This window comes from Callithrix jacchus, chromosome 15 (genome assembly GCF_049354715.1).
Source record: "Callithrix jacchus isolate 240 chromosome 15, calJac240_pri, whole genome shotgun sequence".
Lineage (NCBI taxonomy): Eukaryota > Metazoa > Chordata > Mammalia > Primates > Cebidae > Callithrix > Callithrix jacchus.
In genome coordinates this window covers 103,393,445-103,402,481 of record NC_133516.1, presented here as the reverse complement: position 1 = coordinate 103,402,481, position 9,037 = coordinate 103,393,445, and the positions used below count along the sequence as shown (strand labels likewise).

Genomic DNA, 9,037 nt, shown 5'->3' with positions numbered 1-9,037 from the left:
GAAACGAAGAATCGCCATATGCCTTGCATGAATTTCACATGTCCTGCCATATGTTCTCATAGATCAAACAATTGCTTTTGATTATCTGTGTCTACAAATGAACTCCACATTGTGTATAAAGATGTAGTACTACAGCCAGGCATGGTGACTTACACCTGTACTCCTAGCACCTTGGAGGCTGAGGCAGGAGGACGGCTTGAGCTCAGAAATTTGAGACTAGCCTGGGCAACATGACACAACTCTGTCTCTACCAAAAAATACAAAAATCAGCTGGGTGTGGGGGCATTCACCTGTAGTCCCAGCTACTCCGGAGCTGAGGTGGGAGGATCACTTGACCCATGGAGATCAAGACTTCAGTGAGCTGTGATTGTGCCACTGCACTCTAGCCTGGCTGCTAGAGCAAGACCTTGTCTCCAAATTTAAAAAAGTAAATGTGTGTAGGGCATGGTGGCTCACCCCTGTAATCCTGGCACTTTGGGAGGCCAAGGTGGGTGGATCACTTGAGTTCAGGAGTTCAAGACCAGCCTCGCCAAAATGGTGAAACCCTGTCTCTACTACAAATACAAAAATTAGCTGGGCGTGGTAGCAGGTGCCTGTAGTCCCAGCTACTTAGGAGGCTGAGACAGGAGAATCGCTTGAACCAGGGAGGCAGAGGTTGCAGTGAGCCGAGATCTGCCACTGCACTCCAGCCTGGGTGACAGAGTAAGCCTCTGTCTCAAAAAAAAGAGAATAGAAAAAAGGAAAAAGAAAATGTGGTAGTGTGACTGAGAAGCTGAATTTTAATTATATTTAGTTTTTTTTGTTTTTGTTTTTGTTTTTTTAAGCAGTCTCCGTAGAGTGTCAAAAGTTGCCAGTGCCGACTGTATTGCAAGCCCTCACGGCAGGGTATTGGGATAAGTTTTCAATTAGCAATAATCGCGCCTGGATAAACCTCATTGGCTATGATGCCGCCGCTGCGCAATGCTGTATTTAGTTTTTTGGGTTTGTTTTTTGAGGCGGAGTTTCACTCGTGTTAACCAGGCTGGAGTGCAATGGCGCAATCTCGGCTCACCGCAACCTCTGCCTCCTGGGTTCAGGCTATTCTCTTTCCTCAGCCTCCCGAGTAGCTGGGATTACAGGCACGCACCACCACACCCAGCTAATTTTTTGTATTTTTAGTAGAGACAGGGTTTCACCATGTTGACCAGGATGGTCTCGATCTCTTGACCTCGTGATCCACCCGCCTCGGCCTCCCAAAGTGCTGGGATTACAGGCTTGAGCCACCGCGCCCGGCCTGTATTTAGTTTTAATTGAAATTAAATAGCAGCATGTGGGCAGTGGTTATTGTATTGGAGAGCACAAGTCTAGATCCATAGTTTCACATTTGTGACATCCAGTTTTATCATTCCTTCTATATTTATTTATGGATTTATTTTATTGCCTGTGAGCATATTCAACTCGCCCTGAATATATGCTTCCCTTTTATCTTTATTAGCTGGAATTCTTCTATTAAAAAAGGTCTTCCAGGATGACTTTTACCAAAATTCACAGCTTGAAGTTTCTTAGGGTCACCTGGGTAGTGTGAAGAAGCTCTGCAAATCAGGGCACGGGTTTGTTTACAATGATACATTTTTAGGTAGGTGTTCAACTCTGACTCTCTTGGGTGTGAGCTTGTGGGACAGGCTTTCTTTGGGTTCATTCACTCCCAGCTTTGTGGGAAGGTCGTTTCCCATCAGACTCTCCACACTGAGATGTTGGCTGCTGTCAGTCTCTTCACCAGGCCTTGAAATCAAAACCTCAGCGTTTGGCCAAATTCAGGACAGAAACTGCCTCATTACTTTAATCATGTTTCTGTTCCTTAGATATTGGCCTGATAATTCTTATTTTCTTGTCAGCTCTTTCATGCTTTGCAGAAGACTGTTGAAAAATATTTTGTAAAGCATTTTTGGTTATTTTTAGTAGGAATTTTGGTCCAAATATGTGACCCAACCTATTACCAGATCTAGGAGTGGAACTCTATCATGTATTTTTTAATACTCACAAAAACCTATGAACAGGTTACTATTATTATTTTTCTTTTTTTCCAGATGAAGCGGATGTGGCACACAGAAGTCACTTGCACCCGTCATACAATTAGGTTTTGAATCCTCTCCTGGCTAGGCGCAGTGGCCCACATCTGTAATCCTAGCACTTTGGGAGGCTGAGGCGGGCGACTACTTGAGCTCAGGAGTTGGAGACCAGCCTGGGCGACATGGCGAAAGCCCGTCTCCACTCTACAGGCACAAATGAGCTGGGCGGGGCAGCGCACACCTGCGGCCGCAGCTACTCAGGAGGCTGAGGCGGGAGGAACACTTGACCCGTAGAGGTCGTGCTGCCGCACTCCAGCCTGGTTGATAGAGCAAGACCTTGTCTCAAGAAAGAAAGACAGAAAGACAGAGAGAGACAGAGAGAGAGAGAGAGAAGAAAGAAAGAAGAAAAGAAAGAAAGAAGAAAGAAAGAAGGGAGGGAGGGAAGGAAGGAAGGAAGGAAAGAAAGAAGAAAGAGAGAAAGAAAGAAGGGAGGGAGGGAAGGAAGGAAGGAAGGAAAGAAAGAAGAAAAAGAGAGAAAGAAGGGAGGGAGGGAAGGAAGGAAGGAAGGAAAGAAAGAAGAAAAAGAAAGAAAGAAGGGAGGGAGGGAAGGAAGGAAGGAAAGAAAGAAGAAAAAGAGAGAAAGAAAGAAGGGAGGGAGGGAAGGAAGGAAGGAAAGAAAGAAGAAAAAGAGAGAAAGAAGGGAGGGAGGGAAGGAAGGAAAGAAAGAAGAAAGAAAGAAAGAGAGAGAGAAAGAAAAGAAGAAAGAAAGGCTGCATCATGCCAGATGGCGGCCGCGGCGGTGAACAGTGCGATCGGCGTCTCGAGCTCCGGGGCTGCGGCCGGCGCGTACGAGCAACTCAAGGGCGGCTGGAGCCGTGAAAGCCCCAATCTTAGCAAGTGCGGGGAAGAGCTGGGCAGGCTCAAGCTAGTCCTTCTAGAGCTCAACTTCTTGCCCACCACAGGGACCAAGTTGACCAAACAGCAGCTCATTTTGGCCCGGGACATACTGGAAGTCGGAGCCCAGTGGAGCATCCCCCGCAAGGACATCCCCTCCTTCGAGCGCCACGTGGCCCAGCTCAGATGCCACTACTTTGATTACAATGAGCAGGCACCCGAGTCAGCCTACACGCACCAGCTCTTGGGCCTCAACCTCCTCTTCCTGCTGTCTCTCTGGAACTCAGCCACACGGCTGAGTTGGAGCGGCTGCCTGCCAAGGACATCCAGACCAACGTCTACATCAAGCACCCTGTGTCCCTGGAGCAATACCTGATGGAGGGCAGCTACAACATGGTGTTCCTGGCCAAGGGACACATCCCCGCCGAGAGCTACACCTTCGTCATTTACATGCTGCTGGGCACTGTCAGGGATGAGACTGCTGGGTGCATCGAGGCGGCCTGTGAGAAAATCCTTTTCACTGAGGCCACGAGGATCCTCTTCTTCAACACACCCAAAAAGATGACAGACTATGCCAAGAAGGGGGCCAGGGTGCAGGGCAAGGGGCCGTGGGACCAAGGGGTGCAGTCACAACTGTGGGGTAGCCTAGAGGGATGCTGGAACAAGACTGCCCAAGTTTAAGTTCAACTGTGTGACTCTAGGCAAGCTGCCAAAGCTCTCTGAGCATCAGTTTCTCTATCCACAGAATGAGGCTAGAGCTTAATACGTGGGATGAGCTTAGCACCTGACACCAGCTGGAGGCGGGCGCTGCACGCATGTTGGCTGCTGTCTTTATAAGAACAGCTGGAGGCGGGTGCTGCATGCATGTTGGCTGCTGTCTAAGAATTTCTTAGCGGTGGCAGCTTTTTCTGCAAGACGTTGCTTCATTTGGTCTCAGGCATTTGAGCATGAACAATGCTTGGTGCTGCAGGAGGAGGGCCAGGACCAGGCTATGGAAGGAAAAATTGGGCTGGACACGGTGGCTCACATCCACTAAGGTGGATCCTCTCACCTCAGCTCACTTTGGGAGGCCGAGATGGGAGGATCATCTGAGGTCAGGAGTTCGAGACCAGCCTGGCCAACATGGAAACACCCCCATCCCTACTAAAAAATACAAAAAATTAGCCGGACCTGCTGGCAGGTGCCTATAATCCCAGCTACTTGGAAGGCTGAGGCAGAAGAATCATTTGAACCCAGGAGGCAGAGGTTACAGTGAGCTGAGATGACGCCATTGCACTCCAGCCTGGGCAACAAGAGTGAAACGGGAAAAAACAAAAAGGTGAAATTGCATTTGAGTGATGGGACAGCTGAGACTGAGAGATCACCGGCCAAACACTATTCTCAGCACTTTAAAGGTGCTGATTCACTGAATCCTCACAGTCGACCCAGAGAGGTATGTAATTAGGGCCCCAGTCTCAATACAGAGAAACTGAGGCATAGAGAGGGGAAGTTACTTGCAAAGAGTCTTTGGGGTAGAGTAGGTTTGGTGAGAAGAGGGAGCATAGTACACATGGGCGAGTGCTGGCTCCACGGGGTGGAGATGGTGCCTGTGTGATCACCCCACCCATCTCTAATCCCTCCCTTCCTGCAGCGAGGGTGGGTCCTGGGCCCCAACAACTACCACAGTTTTGCCAGCAGCAGAAGCCAGAAGATACCAACATTCCCTCCACGGAACTGGCCGAATAGGTCATCGAGTATGCCCGGCAGCTGGAGCTGATCCTCTGAGACCACCGGGCACTGGGTGGGGCAGGGCACAAGTTATTTAAAACAGTTACAGCACAGGGTTTCCACTAATAAAGGTGGATTGACATTCTCTCTTCCAGGCCCTTGTCTCCCCAGTTGGGATGTCAGAGAGACAGTTCTAATCTCTGAAGAACTTGGAAGTTTTGGGGCGCTCAGAGGTTGGAGATAACACCCTCCAACTGGGCAGCCTCTGGTGGCCATTGCTCAGGGTCTCAAACACAGATGCCCACTGTGACGCGGCAGCACTGTGGCCTGCAGGAGGGCATGGCCCAGGTAGGGGACACACAGAAATGCTGGGCCAGGGTACCGGAGTTTTTCAGCAAAAGGGGTGAAGTGTCCCATTAAAAAGAAAAAAATGTTGGCAATGAATTAAACAATTTTTCGAATTAAAAAAAAAAGTGGGCGGGACACGGTGGCTCACACCTGCAATCTCAGCACTTTGGGAGGCCAAGGCCGATGAATCAGCTGAGGTCAGCGTTAGAGACCAGCCTGACCAAAATGGTGAAATCCTGTCTCTACTTAAAATAAAAATTAAAAAATAGCTGAACGTGGTGGCCCATGCCTGTAATCCCAGCTACTCAAGAAGCTGAGGTGGGAGGATTGCTTGAATCCGGAAGGCAGAGGTTGCAGTGAGCTGAGATCGCACCACTGCACTTCGGAATGGTTGACGGGGTGAGATTTTGTCTCAAATAAATAAATAATTTTTAAAAATTATCTTAAACACCCAATTATAGGCTTTACTTAAGTTGAAGACTTCTAGTGACTTTTATGAAAAATAATTTAACCTGTTTACTTTGCTTTTTAAAATAATTAACAACAAATCTGAATGTTAAATAAAAAGGTGTTTAAAGATTAGAATCCTGTTCTAACTTTAACGTATTAATAGCTATTACCCTAAATGTTCTTGACTCAAAATATGCAACAAAAGTAAATGGTGAGGTGTTAGGGTAAAAGCAAATGGCACATACATAGAAATACCACCCGTGACCAGGCGGGTGGCACATACATAGAAATATCAGCCGTGACCAGGCGGGTGGCACATACATAGAAATATCACCCGTGACCAGGCGGGTGGCACATACATAGAAATATCACCCGTGACCAGGCGGGTGGCACATACATAGAAATATCACCCGTGACCAGGCGGGTGGCACATACATAGAAATACCAGCCGTGACCAGGCGGGTGGCACATACATAGAAATACCACCCGTGACCAGGCGGGTGGCACATACATAGAAATACCAGCCGTGACCAGGCGGGTGGCACATACACAGAAATACCAGCCGTGACCAGGCGGGTGGCACATACATAGAAATATCACCCGTGACCAGGCGGGTGGCACATACATAGAAATATCACCTGTGACCAGGCACGGTGGCTCACGACTGTGATCCCAGCACTTTGGGAGGCCGAGGCAGGCGGATCACGAGGTCAGGAGGTCAAGACCATCCTGGCCAACATGGTGAAACCTTTTCTCTACTAAAAATACAAAAATTAGCCAGGCGTGATGGAAGGCGCCTGTAATTCCAGCTACTCTGGAGGCTGAGGCAGGAGAATCGCTTGAACCAGGTAGTAGGAGGTTGCAGTGAGCCAAGATTGTGCCACTGCACTCCGGCCTAGGTGACACAGTGAGGCTCCGTCTCAAAAAAAAAAAAAAGAAGGAAAGAAAGAAATATTACCTGTAATAGACCCTGCTGGTGAACTGCATGTATGCTCTTTGCCAGGCCGGTTCACGTATTCTAATGGAGTGTTGGCTGCTGAGAATTCACAGCACATTATTTGTGCTGAAACTTGCCCTTACCAACAGCAGCTGCCACATCTGGCAGTTCCTGGAAGCCGAAGCCCTCTGTTCCCCCCACCCACACACCCAACTGCACTCAAATCAATATAAAGGTATCGGAGACCAACTCTCTTGCCTCAAGGTGACACCAGTCTGTGATGCTCCAGAGCTCCCTGTGGGACCAGGCTGAGGAGAAACTTCCGTTGTACCCACATCAGTATCTTCTGTTTCTCCTTCTGTCTCCTACTTTCCTCACTCCCTTATGAGTCTCATCTGAGCAGCACTCCCTCAATAAGTCCTGAGATTCACTGGAATGTCATTCTCAGACTATTTCTAGGGAACTGAACTGAAGACATTCATTTCCCTCTTGCACAGAAATTCTCACTGAGCAGAAATAACCACTGTGATTTTTACAGTTATATCGAACAGGGTCATAGAGTTGTCCTGTTCTGTAAGTTCTCACTAAAATAAGGCCTTCAAGTGATATATTAAGAATGTATTGGGGCCAGGGACAGTGGCTCTCGCCTGTAACCCCAGCACTTTGGGAGGCCGAGGCAGGCAGATCACGAGGTCAAGAGATCGAGACCATCCTGTTCAACATGGTGAAACCCCATCTCTACTAAGAAAACACAAAAATTAGCCGGGCTTGGTGGCATATGCCTGTAATCTCAGCTACTCAGGAGGCTGAGGCAGGAGAATCATTTGAACCTGGGAGGCGGAGGTTGTGGTGAGGTGAGATCATGCCATTGCACTCCAGCCTGGATGACAAAAGAGAGACTGTCTCAAAAAAAAAAAAAAAAAAAAAAAAGAATGTATTAGGCTGGGCACTGTGGCTTATGCCTGAAATCCCAGGACTTTGGGAGGCCAAGGCAGGCAGATCACTTGAGGTCAGGAGTTTGAGACCAGTCTGGCCAATATGGTGAAAATCTCTCTCTACTGCAAATAAAAAAATTAGCCTGGCATGGTGGCAGATGCCTATAATTCCAGCTATTTGGGAGGCTGAAGCAGGAGAATCGCTTGAACCTGGGAGGCAGAGGTTGCAGTGAACCAAGATCGTGCCACTGCACTCCAGCTTGGATGACACCCTGTCTCCAGAAAAAAAAAGAATTCATTATTTCAGGCTGGGTGCAGTGGCTCATGCCCGTAATCCCAGCACTTTGGGAGGCTGACACAAGTGGATCACCTGAGGTCAGGAGTCTGTGACCAGCCTAGCCAACATGGTGAAACTCCACCTCTACAACACATACAAAAATCAGCTCAGTGTGGTGGTGGGCACCCGTAGTCTCAGCTACTTGGGTGACTAAGGCAGGAGACTCGCCTGAACCCGGGAGGTGGAGGCTGCAGTGAACCAAGACTGCACCATTGCACTTCAGTGTGGGCGACGGAACAAGGCTCCATCTCAAAAAAAAAAAAAAAAAAGTACTATCTCTTCATACCTACCCATTTTGGGCATTTTTGCCTCATTTTATAGAAAGTTTCTTCAATGTGTCAGCCTTCATTTTGAGAGAATTAAGAATTCAGGTCATCTTTTACTTTCTTTATTTTGTGACATGGGCTTGCTCCAGGCTCAAGCGATACTCCCGCCTCAGTCTCCGAGTAGCTGGGACTTCAGGCATGCACCAGCACACCTGGCTAATGAAAAACTTTTTCTTTCAAAGACAGCATCTTGTTGTGTTGCCCAGGATGGTCCACATCTTTTTCTCCAATGTCTTTCTTCTATTCTAGAATTTGAATCACATAAAGATTCTGTTTTCCAAAGGTTGTACTTACCTTTATTTCATTTTATTTTTGAGATAGGGTCTTGCTCTCGTGCCCAGGCTGGAGGGCAGTGTCATGGTCTAGCTTACTGCAGCCTTCCCAGGATGTAGTGATCCTCATGCCTCAGCGTCCCGAGGCGCTGGGACTACAGGTATATACCACTACGCCTGGCTAATTTTTAAATATTTTGTAGAGACAAGGTCTAACTATGTTACCCAACCTGGTTTTAAACTCCTGAGCTCAAGCAATCCTCCCTCCTCAATCTCCCAAAGCGCTAGGATTACAGGCTTCTCAGTCACACTACCACATTTTTCTTTTCTTTTTCTTTTTCTTTGAGACAAAATCTGGCTCTGTCACCCAGGCTGGAGTGCGGTGGTATAGTCAGGGCTTACTGTAGCCTAAGACCTTGGGCTCCAGCGATTCTCCCACTTCAGCCCCCTGAGTAGCTGGGACTCACCACACCGTTAATTAAGGGAATTTTTTTGGAGAGATGAGATCTTACTGCGTTTCCCAGGCTGGTCTCAAACTCTCAGCCTCAAGCAATCCTCCTACCTTGGACTTCCAAAGTGTTGTGATTAGAGGTGTGAGCCACCATGCACAGCCTACCATCATTTTCATTTTGCCTAAATAATCTTTTTTTGGTTATTTAGGGAAATAAATAACCTAATAACCTTTTTGGGGGAGGGACAAGGTCTTACTCTGTTGCTCAGGCTGGGGTGCAGTGGCATGATGATGGCTCACTGTAGCCTTGAACTTTCAGGCTCAAGTAATGG

At 48.0% G+C, this 9,037-nt stretch overlaps 1 non-coding gene and 1 pseudogene across 1 annotated transcript; one reads left to right on the top strand and one right to left on the bottom strand.

Annotated features, from left to right (window-relative positions):
- Positions 1-827: 827 nt before the first annotated feature.
- On the bottom strand, positions 828-965 carry LOC118148266 (U4 spliceosomal RNA). Its single transcript, XR_004735021.1, has one exon. It is a non-coding gene; the product is annotated as a U4 spliceosomal RNA (small nuclear RNA).
- A 1,777-nt stretch (positions 966-2,742) lies between these two features.
- LOC100391283 (26S proteasome non-ATPase regulatory subunit 8 pseudogene) lies at positions 2,743-5,530 on the top strand (annotated as a pseudogene).
- The last annotated feature ends 3,507 nt before the right edge of the window (positions 5,531-9,037 follow it).